Source organism: Carlito syrichta, unplaced genomic scaffold (assembly GCF_000164805.1).
Source record: "Carlito syrichta isolate Samal-C Ts95f unplaced genomic scaffold, Tarsius_syrichta-2.0.1 Scaffold308159, whole genome shotgun sequence".
In the NCBI taxonomy this organism is placed as follows: Eukaryota; Metazoa; Chordata; class Mammalia; order Primates; family Tarsiidae; genus Carlito; species Carlito syrichta.
In genome coordinates this window covers 992,749-1,018,872 of record NW_007252255.1, presented here as the reverse complement: position 1 = coordinate 1,018,872, position 26,124 = coordinate 992,749, and positions in this window count along the sequence as shown.

The window sequence follows — 26,124 nt, the reverse complement described above, 5'->3', positions numbered from 1 at the left end:
GCCAGCACCTTGTACAGAAAAGGTGGATTCTTTTCTTATAGGACTATTTTAACGCAAGGAAAATTGCCAAAGTTCTCAGCCTGAAACACTACAGCAGGATTTGCATAGGAGCTTGCCTAGAAGCTGCTGAGAAAGTTGTATCCAGTTTCTACTCATGTTTTTATCTGTGAGTCCTCCCATGCTTCTACCTGCCACTACTGCTGGAGAATGAGGACTTCTTCCCGTTTACTTTCAGCCTATGGGGAAGAGATTCTAAGAAATGCAGTCAGTCCTAGGGTTAGTCTCTGTGTTGTAGAGAAGACCACAGAAGTAGGTGGTGATGATGCCACACTGAAAACAGTCTAGCATAGTCACTTAATATTTTTGAGACTCCAATAAGGAAATTAATTTTGAAGTTGGGCTATATGGTCCCCAAGGACTTCCTAGCTTTACCATTCATTAAAGTATTAGAAATTAGAAATGCTTTGTCAATACATTTTATTCATTCATTCATTCACATATTGTACTAGGCCAAGAATATAAAAGTAAAATGAAAGAAAAATACTTTTATTCAAAGCACTTTGAAATAGGGGCTTACAAACTGATGAAACAGCACAGTAAAATAATGACTATGGCTGTAAGTATACAGCATAAGGCAAGTTATGGGCAACGTAGTTACCAGACCACCAAGGGACACTTCCCCAGTGATACTGGAAGGCTAGGCGGAATCCTGCCTGGAGGAGCAGAGGAGAGATTGGGAACCTCAAGGAAAGAACAGCAGGTGTATCCAGGGATGCCTTTGTAGTACCTGGGAAAATGTAAACTCAAGCTTTGTTTCCTTTTATCTTGAGTTTCTTGAGGAAAACCACAGGTGCCTTCAAGGAAACAGATGGAAGTTGTAATCTGTTTTGTGTAACCAAAGCATTAGTCAGTGTTTGCGTGGTGTTGAGCAAGTTCCTTCCTTTTTGTGCTATGATCTCCTGTTTCAGTAAGATCTCCAGGATTCTTCATGCCATTGCCGTGTGGACTCTCGAGGGTTCTGGAGTTTGTTCTTGCTCTTCATCTGCAATTGCAGAAATGCAGGCTTATGAGGTACAGTCGAGTGGCATCTAGATTGATTTTATCTTTTGTATAGGATGGGTGGGGTGGTAGCAGAAAGGAGGAGAATGGACTCAGGGTGGGTGTCAGCCAATCATAGCTTATTTCAGTGATTCCACATGAATCGGAAAGTGTTGAATCATGAGGAGGCTGGCAAAAGGTCCCGCTCCTCATGAGGTCTGGTTAATATTAGGAATTATTGCCTCAAACTCTGCAGGTGTGGCTCCGTCTCTTTCAGTCCCAGCAAATGGGGCTGCAACTTCCTTTGACAGCCTCAAAGCTGCACAGTGCTCATGCCCCAGGGCAGACAATGATGTGGGGGAGTTGCTGGTTTTCAGATAGAAAATTACAATGCTTATATAGTAAACAGCACCTGGAAGTTTACTAATGATTTTTACAATTAACAGCAGCAGTGTGGTCTGATTATTCATGCATGCTTTCTATGAAAGAAAAGAAAGGAAACAGATGTTGAAAAAAGTCACATGGCTTAGATTTTATCAGGAGGGGGACAGGGTGGTGGAAGAAGGATGGATGGGTAGTAACAGAAAGAAGGAAAGTGTGAAGTAGAGATTACTGACTGTTATTTTCTTTAGGCTGTAATAAACCATCTTCTTCCAAAGCTCAAAATTCACCTTCAGATATGCTTAATGTCTTTATAAACTCTACCATAATGACTCTTTTCCATAGTATATACATTTAAAATCCCGTATATTTTGCAGTGGCTGGGCAGTTTTATAGGTACATTAAGTATTCAATAGAAACATATATGATTAGGCATTTTTCTGTTTCTATACTGAATATTGGATTGCTCTGATGAAACAGAATGCTGGCTGAGTTATTCTCAATCCCACCAGGTGAGCTCATGGCTAATTTCAGAGAACTCCTGTTTTTCAACCATGAAACCGTCTGTATTATATTTGAAAGCGTGATGATTGATTCCGTATTTCTTCACCCATAATTGATCACTTTTTAAATCTCTTGCTTAGCTTATAGTAAATTCTACTTTGCTTGTCAGTTATTGAATCTACGTATTTTTATATTCACTGTATGATGCAACATTATTAAATAGTGTTCTAAAAAATCACACATTCTCTTATCTTAACAAACACGTGTCACAGATAATTTCATTTATTTTTTATTGTATTCTGGTACTTGGCCACACAAAGAACTATTTTACAAAGTTCAAATCACAGAAAAATGTTAGCTTATATTTTGCTTTTCTTTCTTTTTTTTTTAACTTTTCTTTTAAAATGTAAAAGCACACGGGAAACCTTTCCTACATTCATGTGGTCTCCAAATATACCACTTCTTTAGTATTTGAAAAATGTGGTATTTTCTATGCATAGTAACCAATTATTGATGGAGAATTCTGCAGTTTTGGGTAACACTGTAGTGAATGCTTTTGAGTAGATTTTTGTTTCCGTTCAATTTTTTCTCAAGGAAGGTAACGTACAATGAGATCACCTGGTCACAGCGAAAGAGTGACCACCAAGAGGGCTAGAAAGTGTCCTCAGGAGCTGGTGTGAGCTAAATTCAGCACAGCCTTGTCAATATCAGAGTGAGTGTGTGTGTGCACATGCATGCATGCAAATTTTTCTATCTAAAAACTAGTTTCACAAGATGGTTTTAAATCTATTTTTCTTTGATTGTTGGCCAAGAAAAAATTTTCCATTTTTAAATTTATTGATTTTTCTCCCATATGCCAAGGGATCTTTCATATTTTCTGGTCGATCCACCATTGAAATCTGAACATTATATTTGAAAATGCCATTAATAAGTTCTATAGGGGCAGAAATATATTATATATATGCATATGCATATTTTTATTTCATTTATGTTCCCCTAATGCTTAGCAGCCCATAATATCTGGCACATAGAAAGTGCTCTAAAAGTCTAAAAGTACTTGATGACTAAGATATATATACACGGACATGTGCACATACCAATTTCTAAACATTTGTGAACAAAATGGTTAATTTTTAAAACTGTGCTTTTAGCTTGGAACTTGCCCAACTATCGATTTTTTTTTTTTTTTTGAGTTGGAGTCTTACTCAGTCTCCCAGACTGGAGTGCAGTGGCTACTCCCGGCCACCGCAGCCTCGACCTGCTGGGCTCCGCCGATCCTTCCACCCCAGCCTTCTGAGTAACCGGAATTACAGGCGCGCGCTACCACGCCCGGCTAATTTTTTGATTTATTGTAGAGATGAGGTCTCGCTGCCCAGGTGGGTCTCGTACCCGCGGGCTCAGGCAATCCACTCACCTCAGCCTCCCAAAGGCACGGGATTACAGACTGAGCCACCGAGCCCGGCTCCAATTACCAATTTTTAAATACTAACCTTGATTATTTGTACATATTGACCAAATTCGTTTTCATAATCTTTTAATTATTTCTTTCATTAGGTATACTAAGGTATACTTTCAAAATTTTTAACATTTTGGACCTATGCTCCCTTATAATTTTGCTAATGTGCCTGGGAAGAATTATTAGCTGTTGGCTAAACTTGTTTTTTCTTTATGTCTTTCTCTCCCTCCCTCCTTCCCTCCCTTTCCCCCCCCCCCTCCTCCTCTTCCTCCTCCCTCTTTCCTTTTACTCTCTTTCTCCTTTGTATTTCTATGTATCTGCTGCCCAGGACCTCAATGGGCAATACTGACAGTAGTGGAGATTCCTAATTCACAAATCTATATGGTTTAATTGTTATTTAGATCTGGTTTCAACTTGGACCAGAAGCCAAATTCTATGCGGCACTTGTAAGAGCTAACTACAGTTTTGTGTTTCTGACCTTCTATCTTATGGTAGGTAAACCTCTTCTTTCCCCAGTTGACCACTGGGTTTATCATGTTACTCTACAGACTTTGGAGTACTCTGTAACTATGCTTCTGACACATTTGTGGATCCACATTAGAGAGAAAAGCATGTGTGAAAAATAGAGCCATTCTAAAGCTGTCTACTACACAAAGTATCACCACAAGCAGAAAATAGCATGGTGACCAATGACTAATCTTGGCCATGTATCTTTATCTCTTCTTTAAAACAGTAGACATGTTAGGTTGGTATTCACCTAAATGTTATATTTCAGATATATCACAAAGAAGGGTCAGTGGAGATTATGTAGGTAAAAAGTCAGAGAAAATGACATCTTATATGTCTTTAGCAATGTGTACCCAATGCAGCCTAATACTTAGGGCAGTTAAATGTCATCCTGGAGATTCAGTTCTTCATCTTCAGATTGTGAATGATAGGAAACACCTCACAGAATTCTTGGGGGATTAACTGTGAAAATGTGTACAAAGCACTTGGTACAGTACTGAGCAAATACTCATCGCAATAAGCATTAGTTCTCTTTCTCTTTCTTAATCAACAGATGGTCAGTGTAGGTCTTGCACATTACAAAGTCGTAGTGTTCTTAAACCAAGAGCCTCTAAGGGCCTAAATATCGACTCTATTGAGTTACAATTCCCTTTCTGAATTTACCAGGTGATTGTCTCATATTCATGTGATAAGCTTTTGTCTTTGGTCTCAGATAAGTTAACACCTGAATATTATAGTAAAATACTTTTGTCCCTCCCCAAATGTCAAAATTCATATAAATATGAGAATGAGAATTAGAAATTGGCCTCCAGTCTTTTTGGAATTGGTTGCTCACTTGAGATACAATCAGAAGAGTCTGGAGGCATTTTCTAACTGGCATGAAATTCCTTTCTCATTTTCATTGTCCTCCAACCCCATAGGTTATAAATCTAAGCACCTCCTACAGAGAAATGAGCCAGCTTTTTTCTGGTAGGCTTCCAGAGTGGCATTAATTTCTGGATAATCCATCATATATACTAAATTTCACAGGTTTTATCATATTATCAAAAACGCAGGAGCAGAATGGACAAAGAGACAAGAGCATATCATGTTATAGCATTTTTCTATTTGATTCAAATTGGCTTGCTAAAAACTGCTTCAGTCTTATCAGCTAATGGACAATGCTTTCTCTAGAGCTGACAAACAAAATGTTTCTCCCTGATATCTCAGTTGGGGAGATGATAGAAAGGCAGGGCAGAAATATAGGGATTGGCTGGAAAAATGGCAAACCGAATGTGCACATCAAACATATTCCAAACACAGCTGTCTATTCCCAAAGCATCATAACTCTGCCAGATACAATCTCACTGCTGTCTGTAAATGATTACTCTATCTGGTTTTCATACTGAAAGCAAGTTTTCACCTTCAGCAGAGCCACCGCAATATGACCAGTGTGTGATCTAAGAGTGTAAGTCTGCACATCCCATTCTACCTTCAGCTGCTGCTCAGGGGATTCAATATCTTCTCTCCCCACAAGGACTTATAACATATTTCTGGTTGGGCTTTATAAAGTTCTAATATACATTAGTCTTCATATATCATCCATGTCCTCTCAAGAAAAATCCCCACCATGGCAAAAAGGATGAAATATAGGGATTGGCTGGAAAAATGGCAAACCGAATGAGATGCCAGCTCACCGGTTCTTCAAACTTTCCCCATGGTGTTCTTTTTTTCAGGAATCTCCCTTCCAGACCCGTTGTTCTGACCCTCGTCACCTGTACCTTGTATGCTGGATTCTTTTATCCTGAGAATTTAAAATAGACTAATAGGAGGTTCTAAAAAAGAATAATGTGGGTATCTAAAATCTATTCTTGAGTGGACGTGGGTGATATGTGAAAGCTGATGTACATCAGAACTTTATAAAACATGATGGAAAATTTGTGAGAAGCCCTTGAGGGGAGAGAAGACATTGCATCCCCAGGGCAGCAGCAGAAGGTAGAAGGGGGTGTGGACAGTAACTTGGAGCAGAAGAGGATCATCACCCACTGACAAGGAGAGGTGGGCTGCTTGATCTTTGACCATTTGTTCTGTTTTTGCTCTATCTCACACTTCCTGGATGGATCTCTGTCGGATCCTTAACATCAATAGAGTAAGAAGAGAACAGCCAGAGGTGGAAGGGTGACATTAACTCAGTGCTAGACCAGAACACAGTAGAGTCCACAGCAGGAGGTGCAGCATAGCTGGTCTGCCTTGGCAGAGCCCCTGAGTCCCATGATATGCATATGATATGCAATTACAGAGAGGCTGACAACTCCGGACTAAGAATAGTGCTGGGAAGGAAATTCTAGAAAGTCCTGTGGTAGGGAAGAAGCAGTAAGAAGAGAGTCTGGAGCCTAGAATGCAGGACCGGAGCTCAATTCCCTGAAATCTCCTCAAACTTACTCGGGGGAAAATAAACTAAAGGCGTGTTTTCCCTCCATCACTCAGCAGACATTACTAACAAAACAACTGACAATCCCATGAGAATAAAAAAATGATCTCCTAAGAAAACTGCCTCCCAAAGCACCATGAGAGCCACCTAATAAAAGAAATAATCAATACTTGAAGAATCAAAACTAAAAGGACAATATAGAGTATATATATTATAGAAAGTATTATATGTTATATAGAGAGTAAATATATATGTATATATTTCCCCTGAAGTTTTCCTGAAAAATCAACTTGCAAGAGGTTGATTAATTGGAGAAAAGACACGCACATTTGCCTAGTGTGTTTACAAAGGGGCCTTAAGAATGAAACCCTAAAGATACAGGGGGAGTTGTCCATTTTTATGCTTGGGTTCAACAAAGTATGAACAGCTATGTAGAAATATGATTAGACAAGATAAATATGATCTAATAATGCTAAATGACTTAGTGGTGAAACCCAGAAAGGCTTGTCTGTCTAGATTCTCTTTGGTCTCTCTGAGCAGCATTCCTTCATTCTGGGTGTGGGCAGGATCCTCTTTGGAATGGATGTTTTATGACCTACAGTTAAACAAGGTCAGTCAGATAATATCTTTATGGCCAGGTTTTACACAGAGAGGTGGAGGGAACATTAGAGTAATAATTTTTGATTTTATGTCTGCCTTTGGGGAAAAGGGACACACCTTTGGGAAAGAGAGATTCTAGTTTCTATAGCTAGCTTTGGAGGAGAATGGAACTGAGACACAGGAGGGCAGAAGAAAGTTAGAGAAAAACTTTTGCTTTTGAGGCCTTCATTTTGGGATATTATTTTCTGAGTCGTGTGTGTGTGTGTGTGTGTGTGTATAGACACACATATATAGATATGATACATACACACATGCACACACACAGATACCCTTTGAAAGCCTTTAGAAAGAAAAGATTGAAAACAAGAACACACATACATGAAGAAATCATTGGCCATGAGAAATGAAACTGGTGAAATAAAGAGCTCAATGAATGAACTTTTACAGATGAATAGATACAGTTGAAGAATAAATTAGTAAAAATATTTTTTTCCAGAATGCATCCAGAGAAGTAAAGTAATATGATGATTGAGAAAAAAGTTAAAAGATTTGGAAGATAGAAATGGTAGCATTAATTTAATAAAAGTCCCAAAGGCCAGAAATGGATGAAAGGAAATATTATCATTATACATTAAAATATTTGTCATTATTTCCCACTTTTTATAATGATTTTGTTTATTTAAAAATTCTCTTTGAAATCCCCGTTGTCTGTATCTTACTTTAATGCAAGTAAAAAAAAAAATCTTTGCTTTGAAAAAAAAGAAGCAAAAAAACACACACAGCCATATCCTTACACAAGGCAGTTAATAAACCCCTTAGCTCACACATTGTGAATACTAAAAAACTAGCTAGATTTCTGAGAAGAATGAGCCCAAATTAGAGAGAAGGTGCAAATAATAAACAAAACGAACTATGAAAAATGGAAAATGGTGATAAATTAAGTAAATCGCTAATAGATGAATTTCTGAAGAAAAGCTGAAGCAGTGTATGTGCATGTATGTATATACATAGTTCAATGCCAATTTACTTATAGATACACATTTATATATTACCATATACATGTACAGACTAGTAATCATGATAAAAATAAAATATTAATGATACACTTTTCTATCATTAGTTATATTCTTCTAAACTTTCAAGAAACAGATAATTCCTATCTAGTAGTACTTGTCCCATATATTAAAAAAAGAAGGTGTTCCAACACACTTTAAGAGGCTTTGTAAGGTTTATTTCAAAACCAGATGAAGATGTTACAAGAACAGAAAATAGATGGATTAATTTCACCTATATATATAGTTTGACAGTTCTTAATAAAATATTAATTTACTAATTCTGAAACAGCATTAAAAATAGATCATGATCAAGCAGCATTTATACCAGAAATTGTTCAACTTCATAAAATATAGTTATGGAAAGTACCATATAATACCCACATAATTATCTTAATAAAAATGGACGTATTACAAAGGCATAACATAAAACTTAATACCAATTTATTATTTTAAAAAGTAAATGCCACTAGAAAATTTTAAATGGAAAATAACCTTTATAGTTTGTTGGAAGTTATTTATCAAAACAACCTACATGCAATATTATATTTAATAGAAAAACTTTAATCACATTCTCTTTAGGCATATGCTAATGAAAACATTCGTTGTGTGTGTTAATATTCAGCATTTCTTTGAATGGCAATCAACTGAACTGAGGAAACTCATTAAGAAAAGAAAAAGAATATAGATTAGAAGGAAAATGAAATTGTCATTACTTTTGATAATATGAACATTTTAACAAAAATTATCAAGAGGGGTTTGGATAGGTTAGTGAGATTGCCAGAGAGATGATCAATAAATAAAAACCATCAGTGTTCTTCCACACCAACAAAGAGATTTGACAACCAGAAAATGTTAGACAAAATAGCAATAGCAATACCGTTTTTTTTTTTTTTTTTTTGAGTTGGGGTCTCACTCTGTCGCCCAGACTGGAGTGCAGTGGCCGCTCCTGGCCACCGCAGCCTTGACCTGCTGGGTTCCGGCGATCGTTCCGCCCCAGCCTTTCAAGTAGCTGGAACTACAGGCGTGCACTACCATGCCCGGCTTATTTTTTTGATTTATTGTAGAGATGAGGTCTCGCCAAGTTGCCCAGGTGGGTCTCGAACCCGCGGGCTCAGGCAATCCATTCACCTCAGCCTCCCAAAGTGCAGGATTACAGGCTGAGCCACCGAGCCCGGCTAGCAATACCAATTTTAATAGCAAACAGAAAGTATAGTTTTTTAGAAGAATCAAAACAACAACATAAAAGATCATTATTAAGAAGAAAACAAACTCTAAGGACAGAAAGAAGAAGCCCTGTACAAGAATTAACTGGTTGGGGTAATTTTCAGCACTTTGAATTTGCTTTCTGGTCTCCATGGTTTCTGAGTAGAAATCATCTATCAGTCTTATTGAGGATACTTACATGTGATGAATTCTCTAATACGAGGTTTGCAGGAGCGCCAATCCCATTCTTCCTCCTGCCTCGTTTTCATCATGATTGTGGGATATTGGTTTTTAAGACTCCCATAGAGTTGGAGAAGAAAGCAAGGCAATTGGACAAGTTAGAACACCACACAGCTTGCTGTTCTTACTGAGATTCTGTCACATTTTCTTGAAGAAATGCTCCCTGGATTGCTTCAAGCCTTTCGTTAATTTCTAGAGTTCTGGAAAAGTTGATGCTGAACGTTTTTGCCAAGGGATACTCAAAAAGTCCACACTTGGCCATTTTTTGCTGCTGTCACTCCTTGGATATGCTCATTTTACAAGTAATTAGTTTTGTACAACTCATCTATCAATTCAACATCATTCTAAGGAAATTTTCAGTAGCAGGTTTTAGGAAATTGGCAACCTAATTTAAAATATATTCAATGGTTTAACTTTAGAAAAGAAGAGAGGAGGTAGGGGAATAGTCCTACGAGTTAATAAGACATATTTTCAAACAATCAGAATTAAAACAGTATTTCAAAACAGGAATTGACGAATAGAGATCAGAAACAGACCTAAAAATCTGAAAGCTTCATGCATGATAGAGGTGGCAACCTGAATCAGTTGTGAAAACACAGATTTTAATATATGTACTGGGAAATATGGGTCTACAGTTTAAAAATTAAAGGTGGATCCCTAACTCACAACACTTCAAAAGCAAACTCCAAATGAAATAAAAGCCTTAATGTGAAATGTAAAAATTAAAAGCTTATGAAAATAAGGAAAGAACATCATTGCGATGGAAAGACTATCAGCAGAATTTTAAAAGCACAAACCATAATGGCACAAATCATAAAACCACAAACTACATCTAAATCAAAGGTAAGTATTTAACCAAAAATGTCAGAGAAAATCTTGGAAGAAGGGTTACTATTAAAAGACAGTTATAAAACCTTACATTTGCAAAAGAATCACATTTAGAATACATAGGAACTCACGCAAATCAGCAAGAAAAGGAAAACAAATAGAAAAATGGCAATGAATACTCATAGTCAATTTACAGGTTTTGAAATATAAGTGATGAATAAATAAATAAAACTCAAACTCACTGCAATGAGAGTAATGTTGATTTTTAAAAAGCAAATGAGGTAACTCATTACAGCCTCGTGTTAGTGGATATGACGGCAGTCGCGTAATATGGATGCTATTTAGAGAACTGAATATATAAAGATCTAAAAAAACTTAACATTGTATTCAAATTTTAAAAACCTCTTATACTTAGGGTGAACTGAAGTCTTAGTTTGGCAAGGATAGTCCCACTTTTTGTCTGTCTCAGAGTAATTATTGTAGGTGATTATTTCAATCTCAAAATTTATTGGAAAATAAATTATTCGGATTCTGTACTTATTGCACAATACCACCCATGAATATGAATTTAAAACCACAAAACCTCAGTATGTATTTTTCAAAGACTATATTGGATTTATGTACATGAGATCTGAAGACAAATGGATGAAAGGTGTGTGTGGGTGGGGGTGGAGGGGAAAAGTTGCAAATGTTTAAGAACAATGTAAGAAATCTGGGACTTGGAGCTCAGGTTAGAACCTAGGAATTTCCCATGACCTCTTCTTTCCACAGTCGACAGTTAGTTTCCCAATTATGGGAGGGCCACCCATATTTCCCTGTATAAACGGTAGGAAAGCAGTGCTTTTGGAGAACATAATGGGGTTTTTCCCAGAATAGCCAAACTAATCCTTTTGTAATGGTATGTAGCATGTGTGCAGGACCCAAATCAATCTAGAAGTTAATAAGAAGTCTCAGCTGTATAAACGAAAGTTATAAGATTTTAAATTCAGGAAATCTCATCTTACACTAAACAAACAAGAAAAGGGGTTCTAATTGGGTCCTACTGTAATCAGATCCTGTTGCCTTCTTAGGTTCACAGAGTTGTGCTGGGATGATCCATGGGAACTCAAGTGGCTTGGACCTGTGTGTCTATTCCATGAGAGGTTACAGCAATACAAAGGGAAGGACTTGGAATAGCAGTTCCGAAGACAAATTCTTAGAGGTGTCATCGGCTCCATATGAAAGAGGTCTAATAAAAGGCCATTCTGTAGAAAAGAAATAACCCTTGGAAATGGCAGTTTTCCCATAATTTGAAATATGTATTTTTCCCTTGATTTTTATACAGTCTGCAATATACTTTTATTCTTTAGCTCATTTATTTCTCACTACAACCCTATAAGTAGAATTATTATTTCCACTCTTGTAGGAGAGTTGGTATGTAAATCCTTATCTCTTGAACATCAATATCCATGATCTTAATCACAATATCATATGGTTTTCTAAGTCAGAATTTGATCAGCAATACAGCAGCATCTCCATGTATTTTAAGCAAGGCAAAAATTAAGCTCAAATCTTTCCTCAATAATAAATAAATTAAGTAGATAATTTCCAAACAAATACCTTGTCAAATAGGAATTTGTAAGCATTACATCATCTCTGTTTTTGCAAGTCTACAGTATTTTGCAATAGACTGCTGCTGGGGCAATGTTGTGTTCTCCACACTGTGCCTTATCATAAGATTCCAGGAAAAACTGCATTTTCCAGGCTCCCTTGCAGTTAGACTGAGGTCATGCGATTATGTTCTGGCAAGTGAAACGTGAGGGGAAGTGATGTCTACTAGTCCCGGACCTGAGCTTCCTCTAGCCTTCTTTTTGTTCTGCTGTTGGGACCTTGGAGTTTAGGTTTTCCAGATGCATTGCCTCAAAGATGGAGGAGAGCCACCTGACGTGCAGTAGACTTTGTGTGAAAATAAATAAAACTTTATTGTGTTAAGCCATGCAGATTTGGTGGTTGTTGTAGCAGTTAGCTGGTGCTAATTATCCATGTTTAAAGTAATGTCAAGACATTGGTATATTTTTTTATTGCTTAAGAACAACAGTAATTGGCAGTCTATTTCCTCCACTTTGTATGAGAGGAAAAAAATCAACACATGGTAATAATCATGGGTCCCTTATTAGTTTGTAAACTCCTTGTGGGCAGGGATTTTGTAATACTCCATATTATTCCTTTTTTCTAACATAGTATGTGACTCAGTAAGAGTGCATAGTAAGTGAGTCTGGAGGAACTAATGAATGCCTAGGTGAGTCATAATTTTGGTATATTTTCATCCAAGCCAGGTTAACATTTTAGAAAATATTTGAATGGTAAATATGACTCAATTTGTTTTGCTAAAATATGATAATCAACCAAAGGGGGGATGAAAGTATAATTTTTACAAATAATATAAATTTATTTGATTTTTATTAAGTTAATTTTTTTTTATTATCACAATGGTGAGGAACCATTTGTACCATTCAAAATCAGTATGACCTCTGCATACAGAAATCTCTGATCACTGACAAGTCTGAGAAGCTCTTTGCTCAGTAATGCTCCAAGTTTCATTAGCACTAATATCTCAGCAACTCATGGAACCCAAGGAAGCCTATGGCATTTCTGACATCTATGAGGCTGCCATTGAAATGGGTTACCTTTAATCAATTTCATATGTGTATCTTGTCTTTTATAATGTCATTAGTGTGTGGGCTTAAAATCATTCATCTCATTTCCTAAACTAACTTCTCCTTTGTGTGTTTTTCTCCCTCTGATTTTGAACATCCCTGAAGACTGGTTAGGCCTACAGTGTCTAACAGGCCTAAAGGAAGTCAGAACAATGTGATGAAAAATGAAACTGGAGTAGCCTAAACCCTCCAGTTTAAGAGAACCAAACTATTTAGAGGAGATGAAGAAATGCCTTTAATTAACCAAACAGCTATTGGAAATCCATGTAGCTCACTACCTGCCAGAAACTGTCATAGTTAAATTGCTACAGGGCTTATTTAAAAACAAAACAAAACAATAAAACAAGATTGATTAAAAGTGACCACCATTGCATAATTGTCATTGTCTTGTTTTGTAACTCTAAAGGTTTTCTTAAAGAAGCCACAGAGCCTGCTCAATTTCACAATTGTTAGCTGTTTCTCTCTTGCCCCAGATATTCAGACCCTGATAGTGTCTGGAGAGTACAGTAAGGGAAGCTTATCCTGAGCAGTGTGTTCTAGTGCTGCACTGACCAGAAGGCAAATGTACAGATGTGTCTGGGGCAGGAGGAAAGAGATGGCAAGAGGCATGGCCGAGTGGGTCCATTCCTCCTTACTCTTCCAGAGCAGTTGTGATCTCTAAGAAGAGATTAGTAAGTAGCAGGCATCTGACTGACATTTGGCTATTATGTGTATTCCTAAAAATGGTTATAAATAGCAATAATGAAAAATATATAAAAATTTAGGAATATGATAGTAATAAAACCTGTCCACCCAATCTTTTCCTTTAGGATATTTGTATCCCAGTGACCTATTACTGATGGACAAAGAACCAGATGTTTAGGAGATCATTCCGTCATTCCATGGTTATTTGCCAAGCTCCCTCTAGGTGCTGAAGACCGTGGAAGGCAGTCATAGTCAGGGAAGATGGTTTTTGCCCTTAATTGATCAAGTTTAAAGGGAGTGAGATCTTGGGAACACACAGTTGCAGGAGGAGCAATTTTCTTTCTTTTTTCTTTTTTTTTTTTGAGTTGGAGTTTCACTCTGTCGCCCAGGCTGGAGTGCAGTGGCCGCTCCCGGCCACCACAGCCTCGACCTACTGGGTGCCGGTGATCCTTCCGCCTCAGCCTTCCAAGTAGCAGGAACTACAGGTGTGTGCTACCACACCTGGCTAATATTTTTTAAAATTTATTGTAGAGATGAGGTCTCGCCAAGTTGCCCAGGCGGGTCTCAAACTCACGGGCTCAGGCAATCCACTCACCTCAGCAGGAGGAGCAGTTTTCAGATCTGAGAGCTCTCTCCTGAGAAATGACTCAGTCAAGGATAAATATTTATGCCACATTGAAGGATCTTACTGTTAGAAGTTCTAGTCATTGTTTTCCCTGAAGCTCAAATAGCCAAGTGAGCATAAGAGTTTGACTTGTCATTTTATGAAATCCAGGTATGACTTTCTGACCTATAATAGAGCCCTGCAGCTAGTGTACTGTTGAGGTGAACATTAAAACCTGTAACGACTATAGACAAGAATTCCCATTCCTCTGAAATTGTATTCATCAAAGCTATGAGTCCCAAAGGGTAAAGGTATCATAAACCTTCTACCAGCACACCATGTAGTGATGTCTCTCAATCCCTGCTGGCTAACTATGCCTTTTTAGTTGTGAATTCCTTTTTCTCCTGGTGGGACCAGACACCATTCTTTATGTTCTGGGGAATTCTCCCCCTAAAGTTTGGCTATGGAAAAGGGCATAGCCTCCCTTTTTTTTGCTCCAAATATTGATGTTTTAAAGATTAAAGTATAGGATTTAGGTCCATTGAGACTGGTTTTGAATTATATTTCCATCCCCCTAGCTGTGTGGTTTTAGAACGTTTATCTTAGACATTCAAATTTAGCTTTTTCATCTTTAAAAACAGCATCGAAATAATGCATAGGTGAGCATCTAGATTGCTGGCTAGGGCAGAGAACATGCTCTGTAGAGAGACTGCCCCTTCTTTCTGCCACCTTATGCCCAAATGGGCTCTTTAATAAGAGGGATTGTGCTACCGAGGATTCACACTGTGCTACATACTTTATGTGACTGGCTTAACTTAACCTTCACCACAAAATTATGTACTAGGCATTTTATTTTTCGGAATATGAATGAGAAAACTGAAGGCAGGCAAAGAGGGAATGAGAAACATACTCAGTTTTACCCAACCTGGAAGCAGTAAAGAGTAAAGTCACGATTTGAATGGAGGCGTCGACAACCTAGACTCCTTGCTCCTCTTATTCAACATTTTCTTTGACATTTATTTCCCTCGATTTTCCTGGACACAATTGTTGGACATTGAAAAGCAGGAGGAGAGGGAAAGAAGAAGGAGGAGAAGGAAGGCGAAGGGAAGGAAGATAGGTAGGGGAAGGGGAAGAGGAGGGATGGAGGAGAGGGGAGCGGGAGTGCACTCACTGTTTTCCGTGGGAGAGCGTGTATCTGTATTTTCCTCTCTTCCATTTTGCTTTTCATCGATACCAAATGGTAACAAGGATAAGAACTAGCTCATGATCAGCTCTCTGTGTGATGAACAAGCCAGCTGACCCATTTGATTTTGCAAGGCAAAAGGTGTGCCCAGATCCCACATCTCAAAGGTCCTCCTCAAATGTTTTGTTTTGTTTTGTTTTTTCAATGAAATCTTGTTACTTTTCTCTTACTGCTGGAAAACTAGTGGCATAAAGGAGATTCAAAGCATAGATCCAATCCAAATGCAAAAATATGCTAGATGAGGGCTCTCCTTAGAGCAGAAGCGGTGGGCAGTGCGGTGGGCCACATTCAGCACGCCACCTCTTCTGGCTAATAAGGGTGTGTTAGATAGAACTCATTTACTTGTTTCTTATGGCCACTTTCATGCTACGCCAGCAGGGTTGAGTAGTCACAGAGACTGCATGACTCGCAAGATCATAAAACAAGAGAGTTCTTGGAGTACTCAGTGACTACCAGGACATAGGAACTGGAAGGAAGAGTTCTGGATGTCCCAGCTGTGGACACTGAAACATGAAAAAAGAAAAGGAAGAAGATGGATACTTTGAATACATAAAAATACATGACCCATAGCAATGTTTAAAATATGAATAGCAGAGAGAGTGCAAAGAAAGAGGGGGGAGGAAGTTCTTTAGAGTACAATGCCAGCCAATAGAGTAAATAATAGAATTAGGAAAAAACAATAACAACTCTTATTGTCACTGTTCCTCTGCAAAAAAAAAAAAAAAAAAAAAAAAAAAAATCTTGAAGACTGTAATTTCTGTATTAGCTGGTAATTAGTGTATACAAAAATATTATACTGCACAGAAAAAGAAACCCGGGTCAGAAATCAAGTTAAAAACAACTTAGTCAGGCTTTTAGGCTTCCGTGATGGTGTTCACCGGCCTTCAGTAGAAATAGCCTAGCTTCCTCCTCCAAGCACATGGCAGCAGGCACAAGCTATGCAGTAGGGTATCCCTGTCAGTCCCCACTCCCCACTCTGCCCCTGTCCTTCTGCCTCCAGATCTATTTCCCAGGCTACCATGGGTGTTGCTAGACCAGCACCTGCCAGAGGTGAGCAGCACAGCCCCCACGGAAGATGACCCTACTACTTATCTACCTCCATTTTGTAAGCTGTAATAGTGTTTCATTTGTTTTATTTTCTCACTTTGTAGCAGTTTTTCCCAAAGGGTACTAACTGCAACTTTGCTAGTGCTCATGTTTGACAATCCATATGAACTGAGTTTCTTCTCCTTTAGAGTTCACCTCATTTTAAGGTTTTTATTTTTAAGGCTGGTTTTGTTCTTTAGGCTTCATGCAGATTCATCTCAGTTGTGATCATCTATTTTTTTCAATCTTTCTAACAACCAAGTGGCTGCAACAGTCAATGGACTCTAAGGCTAGTTTAGTTAGGTTTGAGTGCAGGTTTTGCCGTTAACTGGCTGTAATTGAGGATGGATTTCTTAATTTTTCTGTGCTTCAATTTAGTCATCTGTAAAATGAGGCTAATTACACAGTATTAGTTTTCTAGGGTGACTGTTACAAAGTACCAAACACGATGTGGCTTAAACAACAGAAATTTATTGCCTTGCGGTCTAGAAGATGGAAGGGCACAATCAAGGTGATGGCAGGTGGTTCTTCCTGAGGTTGTGGGGAAGGATGGGTTCCAGGCCTCCCTCCTTGGCTTATAGATGACCACATTATCTTCCTTCTATGCATTGGTATCTAAATTTCCTTTTTAATAAAGGCAGCAGTCTATTGGATTAGGGCCATCCTGATGTCCTCATTTTAATTTGATCATGCCAGTGAAGTCTCTATCTCCAAATGCAGTCACACTCTGAGTGACTGGGGGTTAGGACTCCAACATAAGGATGGTGGAGGGGGACTAAATTTAACCCGTAACACATAATAATCTCCATTATGATTTCAACTGGAGATTAAGTGATATGTAGAATTTAGATCAGAGCCTCATTCATGGCAAGCCCTGAGTATTATTTATTCTTAACAAATTGGTTCTCTCTTGAAGAGAGATTTTGGTACCTCCCATCTTTCTCCAGGTCATTTCTGAGCCTCTTACTGTCTGTAGTGCTCTCCCATGTGCTTTCTTCCAAATCCCTTGACTTTTTTGCTGCGAAGTCCAGAAATGGGAGTTGAAGGATAAAAGATCATCTGAGAACAAAATAACTCTGTGAGACTCTAAGGTCCCACAGTGGACTGGGGGGCTTGGTGGTGTCATTGGACTTTCTCCCATGTGATTTCTCCAAATACTCAAGTAACACTTGCTTCTCATCTAGTGGCATCCCCGCTTTTCCCGTGGGAGCCCTGCATTCCCTGCTCTCTCCTGGAGCAGGTCTTGCCCTCTCCTGCTGGTGTTATTGGGCAGGTGTTACTTGTCTGCCCGTGAACCAAGTTCCTAGTTTTCTCAGAAGAAAAGAATTGGATCTGACCCCAGTGGGTGTGTATCTCATCCCTGCTCTGAGCACTCATTAGGTGGGTCCTTTGGGCCAGGAGTGTTCTAGTGGTTTCTTGTCTTTTTTCTTATTGATTCCTGCAACAAACACTTTTTGGACACCTACCAGCCAGTCTCTCCTAGCAATGGGTTTGGGGTACTTCAGGTAGGTCAGGCCTGGCCTCTGCCCTCAGAGAACCTGCAAGCTAGTGGTGAAAACACATACGTATCCAAGGCTGCCTGCCTCAGTCCTAGACATGATTCTTGTCCTGCAGGCCCAAGCTTCAGCTTTCTCCTCTGGGAAGTCTCCCCTGACCATAGGCGTCAGGTGGTTTCATGCCCTTTCTTAAATTCCTCTTGCACTTAGCAGTGCTACTCAGGAAGCTGCCTGGCTTCTGATCTCCAGCACAACTGAACTCTCTGAGATCCCGACCTACCAGATTTAGTCTCACCTCTGACTTGCTGATCTACTTTTATATTTATTATATTTATGTAGCTGAAACTCTATTCTTTAAGTAACAGAAACTGTTGAGGCTCGTTTCACTGATACTTGCTGGGCTAGGCTGAGTGTCCTGAAGCAGTTTTATTTACCTGTGACCACTGCTGATGGTGGTGAGGGAGTCCTCACATGGGCCAACACTGAGTGCCCCTGTTCTGTTCCAGTACAGGGTTATTGTACCAAGGAATCAGCCATGGAAAGAAGGAACTTCAAGAATAAATGTGCAATCACCCTGTGTGCCTTGTATTTTAGAACTAGCTTTTTGTCTCAGACCAGGATGCAGCTTGATGCCTCATAGCCCTTGAGAGCACTAGGGACCTGAATTGGTCTTGCTTTCTTTTCCATCTTGTAAAACTCCCCAAAAGGGATTGGACTGAGTAGCATGACAATTTCAGGATACATTACCTTTGCAAAGTTTCCTTGCCTCTGCCCTGACCCACAGTAGGCAGATGGTAACCATATGCTTTTTTCTTTGGATTCGATACCCAATGCCAAAAGCAGATGAGTCTTCTGGACTGGATCAGAAATGAGACTGATAAGAAATGAGCCTTTAGAAGACCACAGCTCATTGGAGCCCCACAATTTCAGAACAAAGAAAACGTAGAAAGTCAGAAATTCTTTGCTAGCCTCCAACTCAAACTCCTATAAATAAGACTTTTCCCCTCTCTATAATGCAGAAGAACCTTAATACAAAGGCATCCACCATATAGACATCACCTATCTCACAACCTCATGAGAGAATGGGTAACATAACCCTGGAAAAAAGACGAAGCTCAAGAAGCCACTTGTTTAATGATCATTTCTGACTTGACTTTAGGCTTCAAATTCCCAGCCATGTTCTTCCCATGTAACCAATCTAACCTAAGCTGGTCTGTGGGCACAATTTGGCCATTTGATAACTGTTGTTTGGTCTTTGTATGATGCTAGAAGGGAAAGAGATGAAAGATGAGGTGCCCATGCAGACTTTCAGAAGAAAAGGAGTTTTTTAGAACCTGCATTCCATATTTAACCACAGTGCTACACACATACTTCTTTCTCTGCTATTCAAAATAGGGAATATTAGAGAATAATAAACCACAAAAATGCATTTGTATTATACTTGGAAATGGTGTTTTTAAATTCTACACTTGAGAAGGAGTGCATTGTTATACCATTTACCCTCTCATAGAAGTTTTATTGTCTCATTAAAACAATTACTTTGCTACATTAGGAAGACCAAACACTAATCTTAAATAGAAGCCTGAAGCCTGTTTTATAGATATTTAACACAATAGTACTTGAAACCAATTATATACTGTACTAATAGCTTTCTTCCACCTTCTTTAAAGTATCCATTACTGTTTTTAAATATACACACACAAATGTGGGCATGCGCATGCACACACACACACACACACACACACACACACACACACACTCATACCAGGAAAACAAATAATCTGCTTCCACTTTCGAAATCTCCAAGTCTTAGCACAAGTGATTCTTAATTTTTAAATTTGATATGCATAAAATACCCAGATCCATGTTAAAATGCAGATATGAGGCTTAGAACTCTTAGAGACCTTGATTTAACCATACGGATGATATTGTCCATGGACTATTTTTGGTAAACATCACTCTACACCTATATAGACCAATATTTTTCAATGTTGACCAACTCCTAAGCTCACCTTGGACAAAGCAAAGCATTCTACAGGTGCTTGTCTTGCACCAGTGGCCAGAACCTTTCATTAGCTGAGCTTTCAGCGTCCTGGTTAATGTGTGTTAGCTCTTCAGTCATCACCTGACATGAGTTATTTATGCAGATCTGACAAGCTCTGATGCAAGACATGACACAATACCAATGAAAGACTCTCAGTCAGAATTCTTCACTGCAGGGAAGGGTTGGCTTGGCTCCTATTTTGAGGCCTGGATGTCACTTGTCTGATGAGATGTATTGCTTTTTGTAGACTTTTATATACCTATGGCACTTATCACTCACCCTTGTTTTGCAATTTTTTGATTCATTCTTCCAGGGTCTTTATTAGGTTTAGTTTTGAACTTGCATAAGACTTAGCACAACACCTGGCATCACCACTAAAATCAATAACAAAATCAATACATCAATTCAAATAAAAATCAACCATATTTCCAATCTCTGTAACCTCTACAAAGACCAATAATTTATGCTCCCACTAAACCAAGTTAAATCTCAATGTCAATGACTTTCTTATTATTGGGGTATTTATGTATTCTACAGGGCCAATTGATTAGTCAATGGATTGATCTGCCAGGAGATACAGTAGATGTGCTCTATTCTCCTAAGCTGTGTGGCTTCCACTTCCCTAAGGTTTGAACTCTTTCAGCTTGAGGTTCATTCATTCATCTAGTTACCTGACAAGTATTTATTGAGCAGTTATTCTGTGACAGGCATTAGTTGAAGTGCAAGGGATACAAAGACGAAATAGGTAATCTTACTTTTAGGGCAAGAGGCTGGGATCCCTCCTTCATTGAAGGAGTTACAAACCAGGGAAGGAAGAAAAGCAGACAATCAAAGGAGTATTTGCAGAATGTACACATTGCAGCCGTGCACAAAGAGCAGGTGATCAATACTTTCTAGGGAGGCTAAGAAAATAATAAAAAAAGACCCTTAAGGAAAACAGGTAGAGATAAGTAGGCAAAGGATATCCCAGGTAAATAATACCTATACACCTAGAAAGCTCTGAGACTGAGGCAACCCTATAGCATTGTCCTACTTTTAGGGAAAGGGGCTGGCATCCCTCCTTCATTGTGCAGCATAAGACACAATTCCTCGCTCTTCCTTCCTTTTGCCCAAAAAGTGTTATATTAAGCTCAGTAAGTCTCTTCTTTCAGCTGGGGACTACCCTTGGGAAAGGATTTTGCTGAGAATTGCCAACCCACTACATTCCCAGTAGCTGGAGGAATGGATGTCTCAGTCCTAAAAAAGAGATTGGGCCACACAACAGTATCCACTACAGTAAGTTCACTGAGTATGAAATGATGAGTGTGCAGATGCCAATGTAGAGGCGACAGAAAATGGAGCTGAGAAAGTGATCAGCCGTAAGATCGAAAAGGACACTGGACATCAGAGGCTTGAGCTTATCCCATGAACAGTGGGGCCATTTGTATGTTTAAGAAAACATACAAATAAAACTCATGACCAGATTTGCATTTAGAAGGATCTATGAGTATAGCACATGAAAATCATTTAGAAATCCATGGGAAAACTCTTGAAATTTTTCAGAAAAGGGATAGAAAGGAGATAAGGAATCAAGAGCTTTCTAGAAAGTAAAATAATTAAAAATGAGTGAATGCTTATTTAGGATCAATGAGTTATGGATATTGGTGAATATATATATAAAACCTTGCCTCGCACCATAAAGACATTTGGAACCAAATATAGTACCTCTTTGTGTATAAAGCTTATTCCACTTTCGAGGACTAGGCAGTAGCAAAGATGCCTTCATGATCAAGTTGCAAAGGAAAGAAGAATGTGATGCTTTGTAAAAGGGAACTTTTGCTTCTTTGCCTCAATGATTGATGTATGACAATAAAACTAATGGAGGAGTCTAGTGGGTGCTTGCTGAACAAATTACATATTTTTCAAGATAGCCGTCTCAAACTAAATTAGAATTATTACTAATTAAGAACATGTGAATAAATTTGAATGCCTAAGTGTGTGTATGAGGCTCTGTATTTATGATCCTCATGGTCTCAGACTAATAGATTCCTCAATCCTACAGCAGTTCCATTTGGGGGTTATCTAGCAGAGATAGACGTAGCAGAGGAATTAAGGGGAGAAGATATGCAATTAATTAAAAGGGTATTAGTTCTTGCTCCTAATTAAAACCAAGTAAAAATAGGAATTTGACAGGTGTTTGGCCAGAAAGAGCATATTAAACAATTTTCAACCTTTAGGGAAAGAGCAGGAAAAACTCACAGAATTATTCAGAGGCTATTTCTCAAATGCTCTTCTTTTGTGATATAATGCCTTTGACATATTTTAGAAGTTCTCTCACATTTCTCTCAGAACCAGCAGACACCTATTCTATTCTACACTACTAGATAATGCCTAACCATGTCATCATAAAATTCAGTAAATTATCTGATTAAAGTTCTATGTCATAACTGGACAGAAAAAAATTAGATGAAACACTTGAGTTATCAATTTGATTATTTCTAAAAATAATCAGCTACTAGTAGAATATAAACTTCATAGGGTCAGGGATTTTCTTCCTTATCTATTCATTGATATGCCCGGCTGATTTTTGATTTATTGTAGAGATGAGGTCTCACCAAGTTGCCCAGGCGGGTCTCAAACCCGCGGGCTCAGGCAATCCACTCACCTCAGCCTCCCAAAGGCACAGGGAAATTATACTCTTGGTGTGTGTCTTCAAGGAAACAAAATGTCTGTTGATATCCCGCAAATACTCCTAATTCTCTCTTGGATTTCTCTTCACCTATTTTCCTAAGGTCAAATATAATACATAAAATATCTCTCCCAAAACATTAGACATTGTCTATGGACATTAACTTGATAATAGTTTAAAGTCATTCAGTTTCTATCAGAAGGTACTGGGTTTTATTATAAAAATGATGTTGGGTCTTATTGTCAGGGAGGCTATTGATATCATTTTAAAACACACTCAGATGAAATAAGGCCTAAGTGACTTTGCTCTCCCTAAAATAGTAAGTGTACTATGCTCACAGCTAACCACCAGCTGGAGAAATGATAAAACATAGCTTCATTGCTTCAACTAGTAGCTGAAGTGTACCAATAATATGCCAAGACTTATCTAAGTGCTACAAAGCCTTGATTTTATTGTGCTGATTGCCTAATAAATACAATATATAAATAACTACTATATATTAGAAATAGGTAATATACTGTGGATTTTCAGAGAATTAGCTTCTGGTGTGGTGTGGTGCATCAAGAAGATTTTTGTAGAGAAGAAATCATCTGTGATTGTGATTGAAGAACAAATACATTTTGACAATGGATAAATACTGATATAGAAGTGTTCTAGCCAGAAATAACACTGAGGTCACTTTGACTGCAGCTGGTTTACTATAGGAGTATCCTTGGAATAAAGTCGGAAGATGTAGGATGGCATAGATCACATCTCCAAATTGCAGCATACTGAGTAGATGATAGGAAATATCAAAGGTTACTGTACTTCGTATGACTAGGGCTGCATTTAAAGAAGATTAACTGGGGCATTGTATGGGAAATGGGAAGGAAGAAGAGCCAGGCTGGTTTAAATACTTTTATAGTAGTTCAGGTAAGAGGCGATGAGGGACTGAATTACAGCATAACCATAAAGATGGGGGAAGGAGTCAAGACATTGTACAAAACTAAGCTCACATCCTTGTGAATCATTGATCACAAGATGTTGAGAAATAAATGAAACTCACATGACACGTGAGATTCATTTTGACCCAATGTCAAAAGCTAGTTAGTCTAATACGCTTTCCAAAGCACTTGTTAATCATCTATCTTCCACATGGCCATCACTTCTTTCTCTGTTCACTTGTGCTTTTAGGTTTCCTACTCCCTTGCTGAACTAGGCATCTTAATTCATCTCTTGATCAATGCCACTATACATGTATTCACAATAAGACCTTTGTATGTTCATGGATGTGTCTTGTTGTCACAGTAAAAAGGTAGTCCTATCAGAGTACACATGGCTGATCATAATTTTGTGAGAATGTTACAAGATGTCTCTCAACCACCCTTTTCAAGCTCTCTGAATCTCACATTTGTAGAATCCTCCTGAAATGTGAACATTTACTGATCATTTCCAGTTTGACAAGAGAAGCAGAATCACTGTGCATGGCATAGAGAAATTCTTATACCTTATGTAGACATAGATATAGAGTTTGTTATTGACCTCATGCTACTGTCCGAACTAGTTAAGCAGTCCACTTAAGGTAGTTGAGTATGAGCCGGGCTCGGTGGTTCAGCCTGTAATCCCACACCTTTGGGAGGCTGAGGTGAGTGGATTGCCTGAGTCCGTGGGTTCACACCCGCCTGGCGGCGAGACCTCGTCTCTACAATAAATAAAAAAAATGAGCCAGGCGTGGTAGCGCGTGCCTGTAGTTCCAGCTATTTGGAAGGCTGAGGCGGAAGGATCTCCGGAGCCCAGCAGGTCGAGGCTGCGGTGGCCTCCGGAGCCCAGCAGGTCGAGGCTGCGGTGGCCGGGAGCAGCCACTGCACTCCAGTCTCTATTCATATTTTATTTATATATAAATACTTCTTCTGGTGCCATATAGAAGTGAGAGAGAGAGAGAGAGAGAGAGAGAGAGAGAGAGAGAGAGAGAGAGAGAAAACAGAATTAGAGAAGCGGTATTTGAGTCCCCACAATAAACTAAGGTCTGCCAGGTGCTTAATACAGGCTAACTCCTCAAACCTCATAAAAATCTATAGTGTTAGTCTTCATCCCATTTTGCAAATCAGTAACTTGAAGTGCAAATAACTGTGAAAGATCATTCAACTAACAAGTTGTAAAGATGAGATTTGAGTTTATATTGATTAGTTACGGCTAGATTCTTACTATAGTCAACCTGTTGTTTCAAGTTTATTGTTTTGACTTTATTTAATGTTTTTCTAAAAAGAAAGTCATTGAAAGTCTGAGAAATTCTCTCTAGCTTACTCCTGCTATTGATTAATTCAAAGGGATTATTCTACACAAAACTTTATATTTCCAAACTTGTCCATGAACTCAAAGATATTCTGAAACACAAATCTTAAAACTCAATAAACACTTTTCAAATTTATTCCACAAAACCATACAACACAATTTTTCTCCCTCTTGGAAATAACCATAAAATGCTAATTTGGTCAATTTTACTCTATAAATTTTTTTCAAAGCTGTACTTGGGAAATGTATTGGCACTACATCTAACTGCATAATATTCTGTTCAGAACAACAATCAAAAAAATTACCTAGCCCTGAAGTCTCAACACTTTTCTCTCTCTCTCTTTTTTTTTTTTAGAATTTTATTGTGTTTATAATTCCATTCCAATCACTGTCCCTCTTCTCACCTATGTTTTTATACTCCCTGTTGGAAGATATGAAATTGAGACCTCAGGAAACACAGAACATTTGTCTGTTTTAGAAATCTCTTAAGAAGATTCTTCTTTCAAAACTTCCTTGCTTGAAAATGTTTGATAATTGGAGAAGGAATTTGCTTCAGTGAAACGAATTGTAAGACAAAATTTTTTGAGTTAGAAAACACCCATCTTGCAGTTATAGACTAACCAAAATATTCATAGTTAGCAGAATCTATCCATCTATCCTTTTATCCATCCATCCATCCATTTGTTCAACCACCCACTTACCCACCCATCACTGTGCTGTATCTGTGGTGTCGTGCCAGTATCGAACATGTGACTCTTTTTGCGCTGGCATCTATGTTCTCTCCTCTTACAATAAATGAACATACCCTGCTCCTGAGTATTAGATTTCATCCTATTCCGTCAATTTAGACACTTCTACATCATTATAATTACCTTTTCAAATGGATCATTCCTACTAGTAGAAAACAATTTTAATATTTTTCATTAAAAATAAAGATAGTTGGTCCCTCACATCCCTTTCAGCACCACTTTATTTCTCTTCTCTCCTTGATAGCATAATTACTTGAGAACATCATCTGTACTTGCTTCTCTATTGCCTTGCCTTTCGTTTCCATCTCAAATAGTTTCTACTGTGCTTTGGTCCTCATTCCTCCATTGAAAGAACTCCTGT